General features: G+C 50.1%; 1 long non-coding RNA gene across 1 annotated transcript; it reads right to left on the bottom strand.

Moving 5' to 3' along the window:
• Window positions 1–19,103: 19,103 nt before the first annotated feature.
• Window positions 19,104–21,659, bottom strand: LOC129636949 (uncharacterized). Its single transcript, XR_008707230.1, has 3 exons — window positions 21,537–21,659; window positions 20,324–20,527; window positions 19,104–19,830 (listed from the first exon to the last, which is right to left on the bottom strand). It is a non-coding gene; the product is annotated as an uncharacterized LOC129636949 (long non-coding RNA).
• Window positions 21,660–22,047: the final 388 nt, after the last annotated feature.

The following is a 22,047-nucleotide window of genomic DNA, read 5'->3' as shown; positions in this document are numbered from 1 at the left end:
AACTCCTTAACTTGGGGTATCAGTTTTTCTTTAATTCACAATCATCTTTTGATGTTAAGATTACCTGCCCTTTGCTGAAAACTTCTACATAACCTGGCTCCTCCCCCCACTTCCTCAGAATAGCTCTTTCAGGGGAGAGCTGTTTCCCAAGCTCGACGTCCTGAAAATCACCACTGAATAAAACAACTTTCAGCTTTTAGGTTGTGACTATTTTTTGTCGACCCTGCTTAGAAAGCCAATACTCAAGAGGCAAGGTTGGTGGAAGGGAAAGGTAGCTTCATTCAGGGAGCCGGCAAGCCTGGGGAGAAGGCAGGCTTGTATCCCAAACCAGCTCCCAAGATTCTGCTTGGCCACGAGGACAGCTTTTAAAGCAAAGGAGGAGAAAGAACCTCAGCAAATCATCAGGAAGGAGGATTCCGCATCATTTCCACACAGACTTGCTGACCTCTCACGGTCTGTCTTCAGAGGTTGTCTTGCCCACATGGTCTGCCTACAGGATTGCTAAGGGGACTGCTGGGTGGACAGCTAGTCTTTCTTTACTTAATTCTCTGCTCATTTTTTGTTTGTTTACAGAGTCAATCCATAGAGCCTTCTCCTTATTTTTGGTATACGCTTCTCTTTGTTTTTGGTATATGCCCAGAATCATGTATAACGTGTGTGTGTGTTAGTCACTCAGTCGTGTCCGCCTCTTTTCCACCTCCTGGACTGTGCAGCCCTCCAGGCTCCTCTGTCCCTGGGATTCTCCAGGCAAGAACACTGGAGTGGGTTGCCATTTCCTTCTCCAGGGGATCTTCCTTCCCTACCCAGGAATTGAACCCAGGTCTCCTGCATTGCAAGCAGATTCTTTACCAATTGACCCACAAGGGAAGTCCTTGTGTAATATAAAATAAGTGAAATTAGCTTAGAAGAACAGTTATTTGATTTAGATAAAAAGTCGTACCACACAGAGTCGTATAAAAATACAATGTGCAGCTGAAAGTGTTAAATCCTTATTTGGGGGCAGTCTTCTGAAAATAAATTTTGAGGTAGTAGCTGATGCTTTTCAGAGATTCCTGTCTTCAGCTTTTTTGTGGTCAATGATATCAGTATAGCCCCCATGGTGGACGGCAACTCATTCTTGAAAAATAGAAAATTAGTACTTACTATTTTATTAATTAGCACTTAAAGATCATTGCTGACAAAAGCTTTATTAATTCTTCATTCTTACTTCTTTCAATCTAGGAAAAGAATCAACAGGTTAAACAAGGCATGGTGTGCGTCCAGTGGCGTATCAGTCAGGAGTTAGGTTAAGTGGCCCCGTGATCTCATTCCTGTAACTAGATTCTTTTAAGGTTAGCTGGGAACAGGAATGGGCAAACAAGAAAAGTGCAGAAGAGCTGCTTTCAAACCCGCAGCTGTGGTTGGAGCAGCCCCGCAGTCCCGCAACAGGCTTGGGGAGCCCAGACTCAGCGCCTCCTACGAGATGAGGGCCATGCCACATCAGGACCACAGGCGACATACTGGTGTTGTGGTATTTTTACAGATAAGGAAACCAGTCCTCAGAGATGCGAAGCAGCTTTCCCAAGGTCGCCAAGAGGAGCTGTGGCAGGATTTAACCTGGGTGATCGACTCTACAAGCCACAGAGGACACAGCAAGTCGGGGAGGTTCTTGAGCAGAGGGCTGTGATGAGTATGCCCGAGGCCTGTGAGGCTGCCAAGCCCTTGAACTAGGGCTGAGCAAGACTGAGAAGTGCTGCAGGTTTGAAACGCGTGCTGGAGTTCAAAGACTTCATATGAAAAAAATGAGAAGTGTTTCATTAATAATTATTATATTGATTGCATGTTCTTTGATCATGGCATCTGGTCCCATCACTTCATGGCAAATAGAAGGGGGAAAAGTGGAAGCAGTGACAGATTTTATTTTCTTGGGTTCCAAAATCACTGTGGAGTGTAACAGCAGGCAGGAAATTAAAAGCAGCATATTTAAAAGCAGAGACATCACTTTGCTGACAAAGGTCCATAGTCAAAGCTATGCTTTCTCCAGAAGTCATGCATGGAATGAAAGTTGGACCATAAAGAAAGCTGAGCACTGAAGAATTGATGTTTTTGAACTGTAGGGCTGGAGAAGACTTTTGAGAATCTCTTGGACTGTAAAGAGACCAAACTTGTCCATCTTAAAGGAAATCAATCCTGAATATTCATTGAAAGGACTGATGCTGAAGCTGAAGCTCCAATACTTGGGTCACCGATGTGAAGAACTGACTCATTGGAAAAGATCCTGATGCTGGGAAAGATTAAGGGCAGGAGGAGAAGGGGACGACAGAGGATGAGATGGATGGATGGCATCACTGAGTCAATGGACATGAGTTTAAGCAAGCTCGAGTGATAGTGGAGGACAGGGAAGCCTTGCGTGCTGCAGCCCACAGGGTCACAAAGAGCTGGACACGACTTAGCAACTGAACAGCAACAACATGTTTTAACAGTAGTATTTTTGATATGCTGAGTTAAATAAAATACTATTGGAATCCGTTTTGCCTGTTTCATTTTTTTTAATGTGGCTGTCAGAAAAATGTTAAAAAGTGTATTCGTAGCTTGCCTCATTGCACAGAACTTTGTATTGTATTGTATTGTAGTGTTTTTATGTTTCTTTGGAGAATCAGACCAAGAGAGGCTTTAGAGGAAGAAACAGTGGAAGGGTGTGGAGAGGGGGACCAGGCACCCAGACAGCGCAGGGAAGCACACACAGGGGATGAGTAATTGAAAAATACTGTCCTTGTCCCCAGTCATCGTCCCCCTGCACCCGCGGAGCCGCTGAAGGGTGCCCCGCCTCTGACAGCATTAACTCTGTGGGGTGCAGCCTGGAGGCAGAGCGGGCTCATTAGCCCATTTGTGACGCTACAGGGGTTTCACACCGCCTGTACCGTGGGGGCGGATGGGTGGAAACCCTTCATCCATTCACTGAGCAAAGAGGCAGTTCTTTCCAGTAGAGCAGATGCAAAGTGAAGTCTCAGAGAAGGGAGTTTACCCTTTAGTGTGGAGACTTCCTACCTCCCTGTGAAGAGGTGATGTGTCTTTTCTTTTGAGCAGATGAAGGCAGGGAGCCATGAGAATGGCTATGCAGGCTTCATTATATGTTGATGGGCAGTATCTCCAGCATCATCGCTGTGGCCACAGTAAGGGGAGGATATTTGGATTTTGATCTTTCCTGAAGAAAGGGTCAGGTCTAGAAGAGCTGGCCCCTGTGTGTGTGTGTAAACAGCCAATCTGCTGGGCTTTCAGTTTCAGGATGAGCTATTCCGAGGAGGCCTCCATCCTCTGCAGCCCTGACTCTAGGCCCCCCCAGTGCTCCAGAGCTCAGGGGGTGGTCTGAGCAGTCAGTCTTCCAGCTGTTCACACGGTGCTCACTGTCCACTGCTGCTATGGCTGAGACTGGAACAGGGTGGGGAGGATGTGACTTGAACACCAAGCTTCTCCTGGGATCCTTCCTGCTGCTGTAGGTTCAGAGGAGGAGAGAGTGTTCATTTCACCTCCAGGCAACGTGCCATTTTTCTTCATAAAACAAGAGCATCAAAACACTGTTTTTCTTTCAAGTCTTCTGTTCCCTTGAGAAAAGGTTTTGCCGAAGAATCCTGACACTCTTCCTTTTCTGCCATGTGACTTCCTCCTGGCCTCCCAGAAGATCTTGGCTTTTGGACAATGATGTCCTTCTTGGCCATAATTCTGACCTGCATCCAAGGTGACGTAGGTCCCTGTGAACAAGCATCCTAACCCCTGGTCCTATCTCCAATACCATCGCCTCTACACACGAGCCCCCCGACACCCAGATTCACCATGGAGCCTGGCATCACTGAGACCCGGACCTAACCTCTGCCCTGGTTCACATTATTCTGATCACATGTCCTGGATCCCAGATCCCCTCTTGGACCTCATCTGGGCAAGCAGTTCCAGGTCCTTCTTCTTTCTCTTCCAACATTTCCTTCTCATCTTCACGTCTGTCCACCTGGCCTGGACCAAAACAGCTCACTTTATCCAAGTCACATGTCCTCTCGTTTAACTCCTTAGGAAGAGAGGTGTCTTTTCCTAACTGTTCCATCACCTACTAGGCACTGCTGATGGGAGGGAAAAGAAAAATCTTTGAGGAAGACAATGAAATGATAAATGTAAGTTAGATACAAAATGTATATGTATAATGACAAGATAAATCACAAATTACAAAATCTGTAAATAATAATCAAGGCCAGAAGCCTCACAAATCTCCCTCCACCCCAATCATGTATTAGCTGCCTGACATTCATATAATCCTTTTGATTTTTACTACTTTTTTGTCTGTGGACTCTTCAATGATTCTTCATTTAACATGATTTTGCAAAATATTTTCTACATAGAATAGACAAATGAGTAACTCATTTCCTTTAGCATGGTAGATCAAACTTTTTTTTCTCTGTCTTTTCTTTTCAATTGATAGTTTAGACAATTTCTTTCGGATTCCCCACTTCCTGGAAATGTCATCTACATTTAAGACTGTGGTCAAATTTGGGAAATTCTCGTTAGATTTCTCTCATGTTTAAACCCTAATGATTCAGGGCATTTGAATGTCTGGGGCAGCCACTAATCTCACGTAGTCCCTGAGCTGTCAATGCTTGCTCACCAGCTTGTCGTTGATTGATTCATGCGGTATGAGTTGCATGTCTTCTCTGATGTAAACCTCTCCTGTCGTTTGAGCAGAGAATGCAAGTGTTTCCCCGTGGTTTATGTGAGCATGTGAGAGCAGTACACGGGGATGGTGACGGGGGTGTAGGGAGCGCTGCTGGTTGTGTGCCATGTAGAGTAGGAACCTGGATAAGTTATATTCCATGGAATTTCAGTCAAAGTAATTATATATACTTTTATACATATGCGCTCAGTCACTCAGTTGTGTTTGACTTTGCCACCCATAGACTGTAGCCTGCCGGGCTCCTATGCCCATGGAATTTTCCAGGCAAGAATACTGGAGTGGGTTGCCATTTCCTCCTCCAATATATACATATACACATCTATCTACTATACACGTAATTGTTTATATTGAAACTATTTGACATAGAATATGTATCCAGACAGAATTCAGTCTATCCCTCTATCTATCCATCCAGAGAGAAGATATATATCTATGACACATTTGTACATGGCATTTTTAAAACTTAATTGCTTTATTTGTTTATTTGGCTGTGTCTTGACTTAGTTGCAGTGCTTGGGACTTTTGCTGCGCAGCAGAGACTCTCTAATGGGTGTGTGCGGGCTCTGGAGAGCTTGGGCTCAGAGCTTCAGGGCACCAGCTTAGTTGCCCAGCAGCACGTGGAGTCTTCCTGGACCAGGGATTGAACCCAGTCCCCTGTATTGCAAGGCAGATTCTTAACCACTGGAAGCTCCTATGGCATGTTTTTAATTATATGTGCTCAGCCACTGAGTTTAACCTGAGAAGGCAAACTTCCCTTTTAAGAGGACTTCATTCTCTTAGAGTTTACCCATGTGATGGTTGGGGAAACGCCGCCCAGACCAGCTTCTGGCTCGACAGATTTCCAACCTTTTTCCTCCTTCGCTAACTGCATCCTTCCAGTGTGGGGCCCATGCATTTGTTCACATGGCCTAGAAGACTAACCCTTTGTCTTGATGTCCCCACACCTGAGAAGTCAGCAGGGTGAGCAGGATGGGCTGCCTGAAGCCACCGCTACGCCCGGACAGAAGCTGACTGCTGCTGCTGCTAAGTCGCTTCAGTCGTGTCCGACTCTGTGTGACCCCATAGATGGCAGCCCACCGGGCTCCCCCGTCCCTGGGATTCTCCAGGCAAAAACACTGGAGTGGGTTGCCATTTCCTTCTCCAATGCATGAAAGTGAAAAGTGAAAGTGAAGTCGCTCAGTCGTGTCCTACTCTTAGCGACCCCATGGACTGCAGCCCACCAGGCTCCTCCATCCATGGGATTTTCCAGGCAAGAGTACTGGAGTGGGGTGCCATTGCCTTCTCCGAGAAGCTGACTATAACCCAGCAAATATGTCTCATTAAACTTAGCTCTTCCGTAGCTGGATCCTGGCAATACACACGAGGGGAAGAGTAGCAGAGATTTATACCCTTTATTAAAAATGCGTGAACACGTGACCACCTGGCAGGGTCCCTCCCCAGGCTTTGGGACAAGACGAGCAAGCTGGGAGGGGCTCGGGAGGTTCCGTGGGGCTCTCAGAGCCCACTTCTGTTCTGACCTCAAACCTGCTGGCTCCCCTGACCCTGGGCCTCCCTTTGTTGAGTTTTCCATAGACTTGAGGTCACGTTGAAAGACCTTGCTTTAAAATATATTTTTCACTTACTATAATAATAAACTTGTTATCAAAACCTATAAAGCATAATTTCAACAACCATAATTTTCCTTTCCAACAATATAGAATAATTTACCTAACTGTTTTCTTTTTGGCTTGACATTTGGGAAAACTTTCATTTTCACTTTTAAATAATCTGGATTAAATATTGTCCTAGAAGTGAGACTACTCAGTCAAAGTCTATGAACTATTTTAGCACCCAGGAAAAAATACTGTTTGTTTACCAAAATCATATTAACTTAGGTTTTATAGTACATTTTTCCTTACTCCATTTATTTTTTGTTTGGTTTATTCATTGAAATTCATAGCCTTTCTCTACTTATGGTCCCTTTTATAAGCCATATCAAAATAAATTTTAGACTTACATAATATACGTGTGTATCTGGTGGCTCAGATGGTAAAGCATCTGTCTACAATGCTGGAGACCTGGGTTTGATCCCTGGGTTGGGAAGTTCCCTGGAGAAGGAAAAGGCAACCCACTCCAGTACTCTTGCCTAGAAAATCCCATGGATGGAGGAGCCTGGTGTCCATGGGGTCACAAAGAGTCGGACACGACTGAGGGACTTCACTTTCACTTTTCACTTTATATATTATATTTACATCGTACTATCAACCTATATCTGTACTGCGAGGGTACCCTCCCTCTAGAATACAAGTCCCTTCCTGTGCTCTTACTGAGTATGAACTTTCTTTCCTTCCTTCTTTTCTTCTTGGATCAGAAACAGACTCTAAATGTTCTTAAATACATTCGGTCAGTTTTTCATTTGTTCAAGGTTTTTTAAATTAATAGACTTTATTTTTAAGGTGGCGCTAGAGATAAAGAACCCATCTGCCAATGTAGAAGACGTAAGAAATGCAGGTTTAATCCCTGGGTCAGAAAGACCCCCCAGAGAAGGAAATAGCAACCCAGGCCAGCATTCTTGCCTGGGAAATCCCATGGGCAGAGGAGCCTGGCAGGCTACAGTCTATGGGGTTGCAAAGAGTTGGACATGAATGAAGAGACTGAGCACGCATGTTTAAGGAGCCCCTGAACCCCACACCCACCCTTCATCACCTTGCCCATGGATGCCGTGTGTTTGCTGTGCTGGGCGAGCTGTGGGCTCCGTTCCTGACGAGTGGGTGGCCCTTCACTGGGTGCCTACATCCTGCTGCTCAGGGCAGATGTTCTCCCATCTGTCCCCTCCCTCCCAAGCCCCTTTTAGGAACGGACTGCTCTTGGGTCTCCTCTGGGTCTCAGATGCCGTGGGGGCACCTTCCCGGGATGGCACCACGCAGAGAGGAAGACAGACACAGAGGAGGCAGGAGGCAGGCCCTTCCCAGCACTGGCTGGTCTCCTCACCACGTGGCCGTGGAGTCTGTGGGCAAGTCACCTGTTCTCACTGGTCTCACTGCCAGGAGCTCCATCCTGTGCCCGCGCCCACCCTGTCCCCCGCCCCAGCTGAGCTACTTATTACCCGTCAGATGAGTGGTTCCAGGTCTGTGAAGCTCATAGCACTGTTATTGGGGAGCCCTCCCAGTGGTCTCTTCCTGCCACTGAAGTGGAACCATGTAACTGTGTCAAGGATGTGATCAGCTTTCGCCATGACCTCGTCCCAGCACCTACGGGAGTATTCGTCCTGTAGCAGGATCTCAGGACTGACTGTGGGATGAACGAGACTCTGCTGAGACAAAGATGCATCTGTGTGCAGACCCCCTGCCTCAGGACAGGCACTCAGCCAGCCCTGTCCTTCCCAAGCCCTCACGGCCCCACGTCCAGCGGGGCTTCCCCTTTGGAGTTCACAGGGGTAAGCCTCTGGGTGAGGTGCCGGACACAACATAAGGTGTAGACCTCATGCCCGTCTGCTGCGGGGCATTGATGAAACATCCTGGTTGATGAACTGATACAGACTCCCCTCCTCTCTCTGCTCCTTTCAAGGGCAAGGCCAGCACCACCATCCACAGGCTGCGTGCCAAGGACGTGGGGCCGGTCGCCCGCAGCGGGACCTGCCCTGCCCCTTTCAGACAGCGCCCCAGCATCACCGCCCCTCCCTGACCACAGTGGACCCCCACACGGCCACTTCCCGCCCACCCTTGTTCCCACACCTGCTTCCCTCCACGATCCCGCATCCTCCCCCTCCCTCCCCCCACCTCACCACTGGCCAGCAGCCAATCTCCCTGGGTACCACTCCCCAGTGCTGCCCTTGGCCCCCAGCTCATCCAAAAACCTGGGCGCTCCATATGGAAAGGCCAGCGGACCTGGGGATGCTCAGTCCTAGCATCCAGGACTCAGTGACGGCACCCTCGGTGTGGCCCTCTGCCCCTGACTGGGGTGATGAAGCCTCAGGGGACCGGGCACACAGTCTCCATCCACGGGGACACCCTGGAAGCCCACCTTGCCAACGCTGCTCTCTCCAGCTGCGACAGCCGGCCGAGTGGTCTCTGAGCTCCTAAACTCTGTCTCTCCCCCAATGAGATTCTCGGACCCAGAAGATCTACTCGGCTGTGACAGGGGCCAAACTCTTGTCTTAAGTACCTGTGAGGGTGGACGGGAAGGGGGTAGCCAGGGGTGAAACGAGGGAGGGGAGGGATGACTTAGAGGCAGGTTTCCTGTGAAAGGGCTTTGGGGGTGCCACGGGGAGAGTGACGGGGGAATCGGGCAGAAACTGTGCTGTGTGTTACAGGATGAAGTTTCTCTGCACAGCCCCCTGGAAAAAGCCTTCCCCGAATATTGATGTATGCTTGGAGGCTTCTAGAGTCAAACGTATTTCTTCCATATGTGTAAGCAGGCTAAGATGGGCCTTAACGGAAGGAGGAAAAAAGCCACAGGTTTATTTGGGTTCTAGTCACCATGGCACTAATCTGTGACCGACGGGGTGCTTTGTATGAAAAAAGCGAATAGGCAGAAAATGCCGCAGCAGACCCATGTTTCTCTGCGCGGTGTTCTCAGGTCACTGTTTTGTTTAATGTGTATTTCGTGAATAAATCCCATCCCGGTGCCAGGATTTAGATGCCATGAAGGCGGGGGAGGCGCCAGGAACCCCACCTTTTCCATCACTGTTTCCCTCCAGAGTGAACCTGTACACTCAGAGCCCAGAGTAGGCTCCAAAGATGTGCTTGTTTCACAACATAGAAAGTTGCTCTATTTTTCTAGTCACACATTAAGGGCTGAGTGGTACCTGCTCCTTAATTTGGTAGTTGTTTTGTAGTATTTTTCTAGTGGAGAAAGTTCTCATTTACAAGCTGTAGCCCCGGAACACAAGACCAAGATGCTTAAAGGTGGAAAAATCAAACAAGAACTTCCCCCTTGCTCTCTTCTCCTCCGCTGCCCCCTCCTCCCATTCCCCTTCCCCCCACCTCACTTCCCTCTCCTCCCCCCCACCTCCTCCTCCTCCTCCCCCTCCTCCTCCTCCCCCTCCTCTACCTCCCCCCCCTCCTCCTCCATCATCCCTCTAAGGAGAAGCTTAAAGGAATGATGAAGGGGTCCTTCCCCTGGCATGGAGGTCCACGCAGGCCAAGAGCATGCTCTGGGCTGGGAGGAGCCTCAGCCCTCACCAGGCAGCGGGACAATCTGCCTGCCTTCCGCACTCCGGTGCCCCCGCCTGATCTGGATTCAGACCGGTTCCCCCTTGGCTCCGTGGAGGTCCTCACTCACCTGGGGGAGGGGCAGATGCAGCATCCAGGGTGTTGGGGGTCCGCACAAGAAGCCTTTCTGGAACCTGGTTCCTGGTGTGGATCCAAGGGCATCGTGGGTCAGGGCGCCAGCAGCAGGCCTGGCTCACGGTGGGCTGCGCACACGTGGGCTTCCCTACTCCTGACCTGCGGCCTCTTCCTGTGGCTGCAATTGGTGCAGTATTTGAGACCAGTGATCAGAAGTTGAGCTGCACCCACCCAAGTGCTCTGGCAGAGCGATGGGGAGAGATGAACACAGCTGTTGTGTTGCCATGGTGATGGCAAGAGAGGAGCAGAGAGAGGGAGGGGTGGGGGGAGAGATGGGGGTGTGGGGAGACAGAGATGGGGAGGCCTGAGCTCCCCGCTGTGCCTCACTGTCCCGGGGAACCTGGGGCAGCTCCCTGGGGATGACCAGGCAGGCACACGTGCCAGCCACCCTGGCCTGTCCCTGACCCGCGCTCACAAACCCCTGGAGACACACAGGACGAGCATTCAACCCTGGGAGCAGCTGCCTAGTCATCCAACAACAGGAGGACCCTCGAGTGCCTGGAGCATCAGCCTCTTCCTACTGGAGTGTGACCCCAGGGGCCCAGGTCCTGGGGAAGGCAAGTGGGTGTCCGGCAGGGCTCCTGACCACCTGCCGGGACTAAGGCAAGCATGCCCGACAGATGACCTTGGACACCGAGACCAGCCTACGACAGCCCCCCTGCAGACCTCAGGGCCCCGCGGCTGCCTGGCCTTGCTCTCCGCGGTTCCTGGGGCGGCACAGAGGACTGGGGACAGGAAGCATGCGGTGAGTGCTGCCGCCCCAGCTCCCAGAAAGCAGAAACACAGAGTGATGGTCCTTTGAAACACCAGGCGCCCTTTCTCAGGGAGGAGAGGCCATTCCTCCACTTAGTCAGCTCTGAGACTCACAGCAGAGCAAGCACAGGGGCTGGGCAGGGGGCCTGGACCCTCCTGAGAATCCCCGGGGCCAAGTCCGTCATGGTGGGACCCAACCCACCTCCCCTCCCGCCCAAATCCATCACGAAGGGCGAGAGGTGGTGCTGCGGGAGCCTGGACTTGTGTGCCTGCCCCCAGCCAACATCTTTGCTTCTGAACCTCTGGTCCTGTGCTCCGGGGCAGGCTGTGGGTCCAGGACCCTGTGGATGCCTCCTGCCACATCAAGGCAAGACTCAGCCCCCTCCCCACCCTCCACCACCCATGCACTGCTCCGCACCCCACCCGCCCACTGCCGAGGGGGTCCTCGCTGTTACCAGGACGACCGTCAAAGCCGACAGCCTGGACCATGGTCCAGCCTCCAGGCACCTCCCTCTCTCCTGCTTAGCTGGTCTCACTAAAGCTCCGCTCAGATTACTCCCCTAATCAGAACTCCTCAGTAGCTCCCCGTGGGTTAGATTAGCTGAGGCAAATACAGTCCGAGTCACCCGCCCGCCAGGCTGACCCATGATGGCTTCCTGGGGCGCCACTCTGGGAAGTTTTGAGAGACCCACCCGGGCTCCAGGGGTCTGGAAATGCGGCCTGGTCCACAAGTGAGGCTTTCCTGGAACGGGAGCCGCAGGGCCACCAGGAGGGAGCCTCGGCGGTCTCCAGACTCTGGTGTAAACTCCGAGGCTGGGGCCCCTCAGTGCACGTGCGGAGCTGCTGCTGTGGCTTAGACTCCAAGTTCCCCCACATCCCCTGCTCCCTGTTCCGCTGCTGTCGGTCCAGAGCCCGCGTGTCCTCCAAGCTTCCTCAAGGGCAGAGGCGGAGGCCCCTTCACGGGGCTGTACGTGTCACCCAGGACCTCTGCATGAAATCACCATCAGGAGGATGAAGAGCTGGATGATGGCAGGAGTAGCAAGACAGTTTCTTTCCATCTCTTTCCTGATTTGAAAGAGGATGCCAGGGCCCTGAATGGGAAGATGGCAAGGAGTTTCTGTGCTCTTCTGAGAGACTCCACAGTTCAGAATGAAGCCAGTCTGCAGCCCAGACCCACCCTCGCTTGGCTTCCCCAGCCCCACCCTCTTCCCTCACTCCCATCCCCAGGGCCATGCCCATAACTCGTCAGTGGAACACACGCCCTCATCTCCAGCACTGCTTCTAGGGGACCAGACCTGGGCCAGTAGCTGTGTGGGTTTTATAAAGTCTGGATGTTTGGGGGATTTCTTAGCCTGCACTTAAGCTTCTGAGATACTCACTTCTCAGTGCTCATACTAAGTTCTCCTGATGCCGGGATGGTGAGCAGCTGAGTTTCAGCTGCTCTCCCGCCATTGAAATGGCCGTGAAGACTCTCAGCCTGCTCTCCCACAGACACACTGCTGGGTCTAAAATTAGGCCCGTGGAGTCTGATTATGAACCTTTGACACCATTAGCATTAATATTCAAAATTTATTTCCATCCAATCTGCAAAGTAATCTAAATTGCCCTGTGAAAGCAGGGCCTGAGTCTCTGGAAGACGGCCATGCTGACCGGATGTCCCCAGGGCACACGCCCTGGGCAGCCTTGCTATTTGCATAAATATTGGCATATGTCCCCCATTTTCCTGTTAGCCACAATTAACCACGCCATGAACTCTGGAGCTGCAGCCTGGTTCACAGACAGCACTCACATTGGATGCTTTCAAAAGCTGTGATAAATGTGCTCATAAAAGATGTAGGTGGGGATTCCTGCAGGAGCGTCTCTGGGAAGCCTCCACTGTTTGATGGGTTCTGTAGCTGGTGGGGCACCAAAGTGACCCAGGGTTGGCTGCAGTCCTGGTTCCCAGAAGGGTGGGTGAGGAAATCAAAGCTGGAACCCGACTACAGAGCCCAGCTGGACACAGTGCAATTCAGCTGTGCCTAGAGAAAATATTTTCTTTTTTTTTTGTAAATTAATTTATTTATTTTAATTGGAGGCTAAGTACTTTATAATATTGTAGTGGTTTTTGCCAGACATTGACATAAATCAGCCATGGGTTCAAATTACCTATCTAAAAAGAATTATATCTGGACTATATTACGAATTCTCTAAACTACGTGGTAAGAAATCAAACCATCTCATGAGAAAGTCGGCAAAACATTTGAACAGACACTTGAGCAAAGATTCATAGCTGTCCTTTCTGGACCGTCTGGCCGGTCACCGTCGTCCGGCAGGGACACTGTCCCCTCTGGGTCAGCACACAGCCCTCTGTGTCACGTCTCCATCCTGTGTTGGGTGGAAACCTCATTCTTCACGCGTTCACCCTAGACCAGGCAAAGCGAGACCACCTTGTGCTTCCACAGCCCAGGCCGGGCCGACTGCCTTCTCAGCCGGGGTTTGTTGGGCCAGCTTGAAGAGAAGCTTCCTCCATTCTCTGTTGGGCTTATGGATATGGACTTCTGACAGAAAGGGGATGAATAACCCATCTATACCAAGCACCTCATTGACCAGAATGGAGCGTCTGTTAGGGCACACTAAACTAATTAAAGAAAGCCTAAACAATGTCTGAAATTACAAGGCCATCGATTGAAAAGCCGTCTGGAGGTGTCAGGCCCCAGGTTTGGCTTGCTGACTTTTTCTGCTGCAATACTGCTCCACTCTTGTCATGCTGCTGCTCATCTTAAATCATTTAACTTCATGACACCCAAATAGCTGCCACCGCTCCTGCCATCATGCCTTCAAAATAATACCCCAAACTAGCAAAGACACGGAGGTGACGAAGGGCCGTCCAGTAACAGTTCCATAACATAGCAGTGAGGAGAATCTTCCCGACAAGCAGTCAGCACCTCGTCCCGTTTACAAATACAAGCTCAAAATGGATGGCAGATCTGAATAGAAAAGAGAAAATCCCAAACATTTTAGAAGAAAGTATGAGACTGTCTTCCTAACTGGTTCTGAGGCAAGGATTTACTAGGTATGACACCAAAGGCATAACCCAATAAAAAACATGATAAACTGATCTTCATCAAAATTAAAAATGTTTGCTCTATGAAAATCATGTTAAAAGAATAAAAAAATAAGTCACAGACCGAGAGAAAATATTTTCCAACCACATATCTAAAAAGACTTGTATCTGGAACATATTAGGAATTCTCTATACGGAGTGATAAGAAATGAAACATCTAATTGGAAAGCTGGCAAAATATTTGAACAGACACTCGAGCAAAGACTCACACCTGTCTTTTCTTTAGAGAACTGGATCACAATAAGCACACACAAATATATTTACTATCATTAATCATGAGTACTATCCAAATTAGCTCTGGGCTGAAAAATTGTGCACAGTTATTAAGATGGATAAAGTAAAACTATCGACAATAGCAAGGGCAGACAAGGACACAGAACAACAAGAACCCTCATACATTGCTGGTGGGAACACAAAAAGGCGTATCCCTTCTGAAAAGTGGCAGAATGCACCTATGACATTAGACAGATATTACTTTATGACCCAGCAAGCACACTCCCAGGTATTTATGGAGAAATGAAAAATGTATGTTACTACAAACACGTGTTTGCAAATGTTCATTAGTAGTTAATTTAACTTGTAATTTCCCTACATTGGAACAAGCCCAAATGTTCAAGAAGTGAATGAACAAGTCAGCTGTGGTCAGTCCACAGGGCGAAATACTGCCCCCCAGCGACAGGCACACGGGATGGATGGAGCTCAAGGGCGTCACGCTGAGCAACGAAGTGAGAGTGAAAGTCACTCCATCGTGTCCGACTCTTTGCGACCCCATTGAGTACAGTCCATGGAACTCTCCAGGCTGGAATACTGGAGTGGGCAGCCTTTCCCTTCTCCAGGGGATCTTCCCAACCCAAGGACCAAACCCAGGTCTCCGGCACTGCAGGTGGATTCTTTACCAGCTGCGCCACCAGGATCCAGGCTCGAATGTTCCACACTGCTCGACTCCATTTTTATGAAATTCCAGATGTGGCAAAGTTCCAGGGGCTAGCATGAAGAAAGTCGGGACCGCTGACTGTTGAGGGGGCAGAAGGGAGCCCTAAGCGGCGCTGGGTCAGTCCGGCACCCTCGTGGTGCTGATGGCAACTTGAATTCGTGTCTATGGTAAGTTTCCACAGGACTATACACCAAACAAGAGACAGCCCACAAAAAACTGACAAGTCCAAACAAGGACTGTATTAGAGTCACCTGAATGGTAATGATGCCAATTTCCCGCTTTTGAAAAGATGCCTTGATTATGCAAGACACCACCACTGGAGGAGGCTGGGAAGGGGGTTCAGTAACTCACTGTGGGCTGGCTGCATCTTGTCAGTGTTGAGGGATTTCAAAACTTAAGTCTATATGTTAAAAGATACTGATCAGTAGATTTCTGCTTCTCATTTGCCCGACCTGGACCATACACCATCTCAGACCCATCTTAGGAAAAGAGGCAGCAAGGCTTAAAAACAATTCTAATACACTTCTAAGTATCAGAACTAGAACAGAAACAGAGATGTAAAAACAGGTTTTTGTGTGTGTGTGTTTTTTAAGGTTTTAGAAGAACTTTTAGGAGCACCTCTTTGACTCTGGGGTAGGCAAAAATTTCTTAAATGAGATGCACAAAACAAAAACCACAGAAGAAAAGACTGATAAATAATGGTAACATTAAAGTTTTATATTTCCAACAAAAGCGGATGCTATAAACATGGAAACCCGAGATGCAGACAGAGGAGGCATTTGTGATGCATATAATCAATGTCTAAGATAAACGAGTGAAAGGTCAACAAATCAATAAGATAAAAAGCATAACCCAATAGACAAACAGGTAACTTACAGACGAGGAATCAGGCATAGCCAGAAACATGCAGAGCGTTTCTGAGCCCCAGGTGACTGGGGAAACCTGCCGTGAAGTGAGAAGCCATCAGACTCGGCCGCCAGATGAGGCAGCTGTGGGAGGAGAGCACAGAGCGGCGTGTCGTAGAGAAACTGAACAAAACCGAGGCCCGCCTCCCCTCCCCCCACCCCCAAGTTGCATTTCTAAACAGATCCCCTAGAAAGAAACTCTCCCACATATGCACACAGGGACAAGAATGCATGCTGCAATGTGAAATACTGAGAGTCGTTGAATTTTCATGAATAAGAAAATATGCAGATAAATCCACCCAGACTTATATAACGCAGGAAAACATGGCATTTAAATAAGCAACCCGGAGCCACAGATGTCCAGACGGCTAAATCTCCAAAACAAAGCCAGTGGCAGAGAGGACAGCATAATGTTTACATACAATCACAGGACGTGCAAACTGTTCCTGGATTTACACGGAGATCACAGGGCACCTGCCATGGGCCACACGTCGGCGCACCTCCTCAGGGGAAGCCCCGAAGAAGCCATTCCTCCCAGGGCAGCCCTGGGGGGCTGGCCCCGAGGGACTCACAGGGCAGGGCTCAGGCACAGGCGCCCTGCGGCCCCACTCAATCCTGGCCGGCGCCCTCCCACAAACCTGATATGACCCCCATCTAAAAGTATGCAGGGGCTGAAAACACAAACTGAGGACCATGGTTGAGGAGCACGTGTGGTCTCTGCAATTCTGGGTCTTCAGGGAGCAGAACCCCAAAGGGAGGCAAGCCAGCAGGGTCTCCCCTCGAGTCTCGAAATGCTGATTTCTGACCAGTACAGACTCACCTGCAGAATTGTTTGTCATTTGAGGGGTGGTCTATCCCTTGACGTTCAGACCAGGACACTTCAGAGTGAGAACAAGGGCTGGGGGCTGTTGCATAGAGGCCGTGGATGTAGGGCGTAGTGTCCTGGAAGCAAGACATGTGGGGCCCCTATTATAAAACCCCAGTGCAAGCTCCTGACCCGAGCTCGGGGGCTGGAGAGGGGCAGTCCCAGATGTGTGCTTCCTGCCGCCCAGGACCTTGAACAGCTCCTGGAACCAGGCAGGGGGCAGGCAGGAGGTGAGCAGAGGAGATGCTGGAGTTGACATCCCGGTTGCCTCCAGCCCCAGCTCCCCATAAACGGGCCTGTGCAGAAACCCCACAGGACTGTGGGCACCAGGCTGGCCCCGATGATGGCCCAGGGCTGGGCTTTGCCTGGCCAGCACAGAAACCCCCGTGTCCTGCAGGGCGAGTGTGGGTGGGGGGCGCATTCTGGGACCCCTGCCAGGATGCCTTTCTGAAACACTCTCACGGAAATCACCCTTTTACAGCTTATTATCCTTAAAATGCAAAAGGAGAAACCCACTGATACCTCCAATCTGCCCTCCTTACCCAAGCAGGCTCTCAAACTTGTTGCCCTTCATTTTCAGATCAGTTTCAACGACGTGCCTCTTTGGGGAAAACATTCCAGCTGTGATGGGTTTGCCTGTCCAGCCAAGCAAGGCAGGAATGAGGGCCCAGCACAGGCTCACGCCGTGGAGCCTGCCAGCGCCCGGAGGAGAGTTTGGGATGGGGGCCCTGGGATGCTACACTTGGGTGGAGATGACCCCCAGCCTCACTGCCAGCTCACTGTGCAGACAACGCCCACTGTCCGCCGCAGCCCCCAGGCGGAGATGACGCGCACCTGGGATTCCGGGCATGCAGCGGGCCAGCCAGCATCTCTCCCAGCCTGGGCTCCCTGCGCTGGAGGGAAGCACTGTCAGACCTCCTGTGCTCTGGGTGGAGGGAAGCCCCTCACAACTCAGGACAGAGCTGCCCTTGCCTGGAGAGGCAGCTCCACACCAGCCCTGTGAGGGGACACGGCCTGGGCCCCCACCATGAAGCCCAGCCTGTGGGGACCCTCCGTTTGGTAAGCCCCTAGCTCCCAGGTCACTGCAGACAGGGGGGCATCTCCCTGTCCAGGGCGCTGGCACCCTGGATGCAATTGGCCCCTGCATGCACAGGGGTAAGAAGAGCATTCCAGAACATCGGGATGGCGGATGGTCATCAGGAGGGGGCAGAGCGTGGCTGCATCCCTCACCTGGCCCGCAGACACCTTCCCGACCACCTGGGATCCCGGGCCCAGCTCCCCAGTCCAGGGCAGGTGCTGTGGCTCCCTCACTCCCTACTGGAAATTTCCCTTTGCTCCAAGGTGTCAGAGCTCAGCTCGGCGCTGGAAGGAAGACTCCTTGCTGAGCCTCCCTGGGTGTGGTGTGGGCACCGCTGACCGCATGGGCTGAGGCCAACCTGAGCCTCACAGGGTTAGAGATTCAGCATCGAATGAAACAACAATATTGTTCTGTGGTTGGAAGTAGCAGAATTACAATGAAAGAAGAGCTTTGTTACCTTTTTATTAGCAATGGAAGCTATGCTTACTGTCAGTCTGAGCGGGAACTCCTACTGGAGGAATTCCTTCTATGAATATTCGCAGCTTCAGAGTCCTCACCCTAGGCTGAATTTACAGAGTGCCTATTACTTCCTATTTGTTCAATTCTTCCTCTTTGCTGAAGATACCCACCTGTGTACGTATCTATTGCGATGCGACATCCACGTGAGTTATTATTGACTTATCAATTCCTGGGCACCATTTTATATTAAGGCAGAGGGTAAAGCATTTTTAATGTCTATAGCTGACCTCACTAAGGTAAATTCTTTCCAGTTTCTGGCACCTTGCTCTTCTCCCTTTTGGACTTCCCTAGGCTGCACTTTTTTGTGATGTGTTTCAGTTGGTCTTTTCTATCTTTGCTGTTTCTCTCCTCGACCACCCTAACTCAACAGCAATGGCCATCAGCAGTGTGGCAAACAAAAACTTCACTTTGCTCCTTGTTTAAAATCAGACCTTGTTTAAAATGGGCTTCCCTGATAGCTCAGCTGGTAAAGAATCCACCTGCAATGCAGGAGACTTGGGTTTGATCCCTGGGTTGGGAAGATCCCCTGGAGGAGGGAAAGGCTCCACTCCAGTATTCTGGTCTGGAGAATTCCACATAAAGTATAGTGCATGGGGTCACAGAGAGTCAGATGCGACTGAGCAACTTTCACTAAAATTAGACCACTGCAGAAGAATCCTCAAAGCAAAAGAACCTGCGTGTATAGAGTCTGGAGTGAAACGGCCATGTTGCCTTTGTTGTTCATGAGAACAGCAGGCTGGACCAGTAATGGGAATCTTGATACCGTTTTTCTGACTAAAACCACAAATGAAAAGCCAAGATGCTCATTTTTTTTTGTTAGGATGAGCAGTTCTCCACTTAGAAAAAAGACTTTTGAGAATAAAAGTATCATGTAAAATTTATTTTTAACTGAAGAAAGCAGATCTATGTACAATCCCACACCCACAAAGAGCTGGAATGAGTTATAAAGGCATGAGTTCAGGCTGCACCCGGCGAGGGAAGCAGAGGTGCAGTCTGAAGGCTGCCATGTGCCCCTGGTTTGTTCCAGCACTTTGCTCGACCAAGTCACCGTTTAGACTCTTCCAGGGGAGGTGCAGGACAGGGACCAGGACAAGCTGAGCATCCCTCCTTCTGCAGCAAGGCCCTCACCATCCCCTGCATTCATCTTCCCCTCCACCCCCTCCTGCCTCTGGGTTCCATGCTCCGACTCTTTAAAAATAAAGGTTTCTGGAGATCCTTCTGCTTGGCAAGTTTCCTTGCTTGTTGGGACCTGCCCATCAGAGCAGTTGGGGCTTTTGAGGGAAATGATAGGGTCTTGTCTTTGAAAACTGTCTTATCCCCACAGACCCCCAGATATAGCCTGGGCTTCAGCCAGACCTGCTCCTTGCCATCTCTGCGCACCCTGGAGCCTCAGCTCGTGCTGTGCCCGCATCACACTTGCCCTTCTCTGCTTTGTGTGACCAAGTCCTTCTCATCCGTCATGGCCCGGGTGTCCCCTACCTGGGCTCCGGCCACAGGCTTCCTGCCAGCGTCCACAGAGTCCCCTTGCTCCCCTGCATTAAGGACCTTCTCATACACACCTGGATCAGAACTGACTCCATAGTGGGAATATACATGTCAGGTGTCTGTAGATGTCTCAGGTCCAAAAGGCAGCCAGCCTGGAAGTCAGAGAGGCTGGTAGGTAGATGGTGGGGGAGATGGATAGGTAGACCAACAGATAGACATAGAAACAGATATGAATAGATAAAAAATTCTCCTTAATCAAATCCATGTGGGAGGCAAGTTCCCATCGATTGAACACAATGAATATTCAAATGTAAAAAAATGTACTCAGAGAATCTTTTTAGGTACATTTCCACAAAATTTATTTCCCAGCTTGTAAACATCGTGATGAATTTTTTTTTTTTGGTAATTTTTCTTTTACAAAGTGTGAATTTTATTTTTGGTAATTTTTCCTCTACTCTTATAAAATGCCAGATTATCTTGGTAATAATTTAAGGATATGTGACTCCAATCTCAGAAAATTATCAAAAAGCTAGGAAAAATGCACCACCTCAAATGGTTTTTATAGTTATGCTTAGGCTGAGTTTTAGAATACAAATATTTCAAACATAATATCATTATGTTATAAATCTGCAAAAGAATGCTTCATCCACTAAATCCTAACCTGTTATTGATCGCTTATCTGAAATTGATGATGTGTCTGGGTCCGCATGCCTGGAAGTGGGCTGCTTTTCCCCCATCACTGAAATATCTGCCGTAGTCAGACGTCGGCTTTGCTGCCCGCGATGCCTGCCCTTCGCCTTCTGGGTGTAGTGTCTCCTCTTCCTCTCCGGAGCTGAGCCACACATGCTCTGAGATCTTGCTGAGTCTGTTGACAGGAGACTATGACTCTTAGAGCCAGGGGTCACCACCCCGGAAAGGGCGGCAGGGGGTCTCAGCCTTACTCCCCTTCCTTCCGGGGCCCAAGGGTCCAGCCATCCCCAGGGCAGTGAGCCACAGAACCCTTCCCGACACGCCCTTTGTTCTTCAGAAATCATAGAAAGTTTTCACTGCTTTCAATCAAAAGAACCTCACCCACCATCAGGCTTTCTTCACCATCTGTGTTATTTTGAACCAAGGCCAAACAAGTCCCTTTTTATATACTCATTTAAAAAAAAAAGTTTTAGACAGTAAAAACCTTAAGATTAAAAAAAAAAAAAAACTGTTCACAGGCCTTGTCACTTAACATTTGTAAAATATGAACTTTAACGGTTTAATTTGTACCATTTATGAGTAATATTCAAATTGATATCATTTTAGACTATTTCCTGACTTTTTTGTACAAAGTAATTGCTCCATTTATAAAATAGAATCAATTAACAGTGATTATGTGATTTAAAGATATAAAATTATTTTTGCATATGGAAGGAAATCTGAATTGTAACATTTGCTTTTGCAATAAAATGGATTGGAATACTGACTCTCTGACTAACTGAGGGCAGCCAAGCTGGCCCCATGGAGTCACTTAGCAACAGCCACTCCTCCCACCGGGACTCTGAGAGCCGCTGCGGCTCCGGGTGCGTCTTTTCCTGAATCACAGGGGGTGCGAGATGCAGGAGGGGAGGCAGGGGGCCAGCAGGCAGCACAAACCCTGGTGATTGGAGCGAGCCCACTGCGCAGCCCCAGGCTCAGAAGTGGGCAGGCGTCGCCAACACAGAGGAGGTGATCCCGGTGCAGGAGTCAGGGATTCCAGGGGCTGGGGCGGCAGACGGCCCGTCAGAGCCCATGGGGGGCAGCGAAGAGTCTGAGGAAGCTCTGACCTCGGCGGGGTGGGTGGGGGTCTCAGCCCTCTTGGGCTGCAGTGACGAAACGCTGTGGGCTGGGTGGATTAAACATACCGTGGATTTACTTCTTGCAGTTCCGGAAGCAGGCGAGTCCAAGATCTAAGGCCTCAGCGTGGTCAGCTGAGGGCCCTCTGCCTGGCTCTAGGCTGGAGCCTTCTCACTGGGTTCTGGCGGGGTGGACGGGGTGCAGGAGCTCTCCGCAGCCTCGTTTAGAAGGACCCTGATCCCGGGGATGGCAGCACCACGCTCAGGATCTCAGCACCTCCCCAAGGCCCACCTACTCACACCATCCCTTCTGAGGGTTAGGGTCCCCACGTGATTTTGGGAGGGACATGAACCCTCGGACCACAGCAGGGAGGTGTGACAGCTGGGACTCCGGGAGCAGGCAGGCATCACCCAGACAGACAGACAGCCAGCCAGGTGGCAGCCTGGGGCAGGTCTGGGCTCAGCGGGGCTGGCTCAGGCTCAGGTCAGGGTTCAGAGGCTAAGGCATCGGGGGAACGCATGTGGTAAGTGCTGCAGCTGTGGGCTGGTTAATGCAGACAGAGGACCAGCCCCGAGAAAG

This window comes from Bubalus kerabau, chromosome 22, assembly GCF_029407905.1.
Source record: "Bubalus kerabau isolate K-KA32 ecotype Philippines breed swamp buffalo chromosome 22, PCC_UOA_SB_1v2, whole genome shotgun sequence".
Classification (NCBI taxonomy): Eukaryota; Metazoa; Chordata; class Mammalia; order Artiodactyla; family Bovidae; genus Bubalus; species Bubalus kerabau.
The sequence above is the reverse complement of the archived record's forward strand: the minus strand, read 5'-3'. Positions and strand labels throughout refer to the sequence as shown.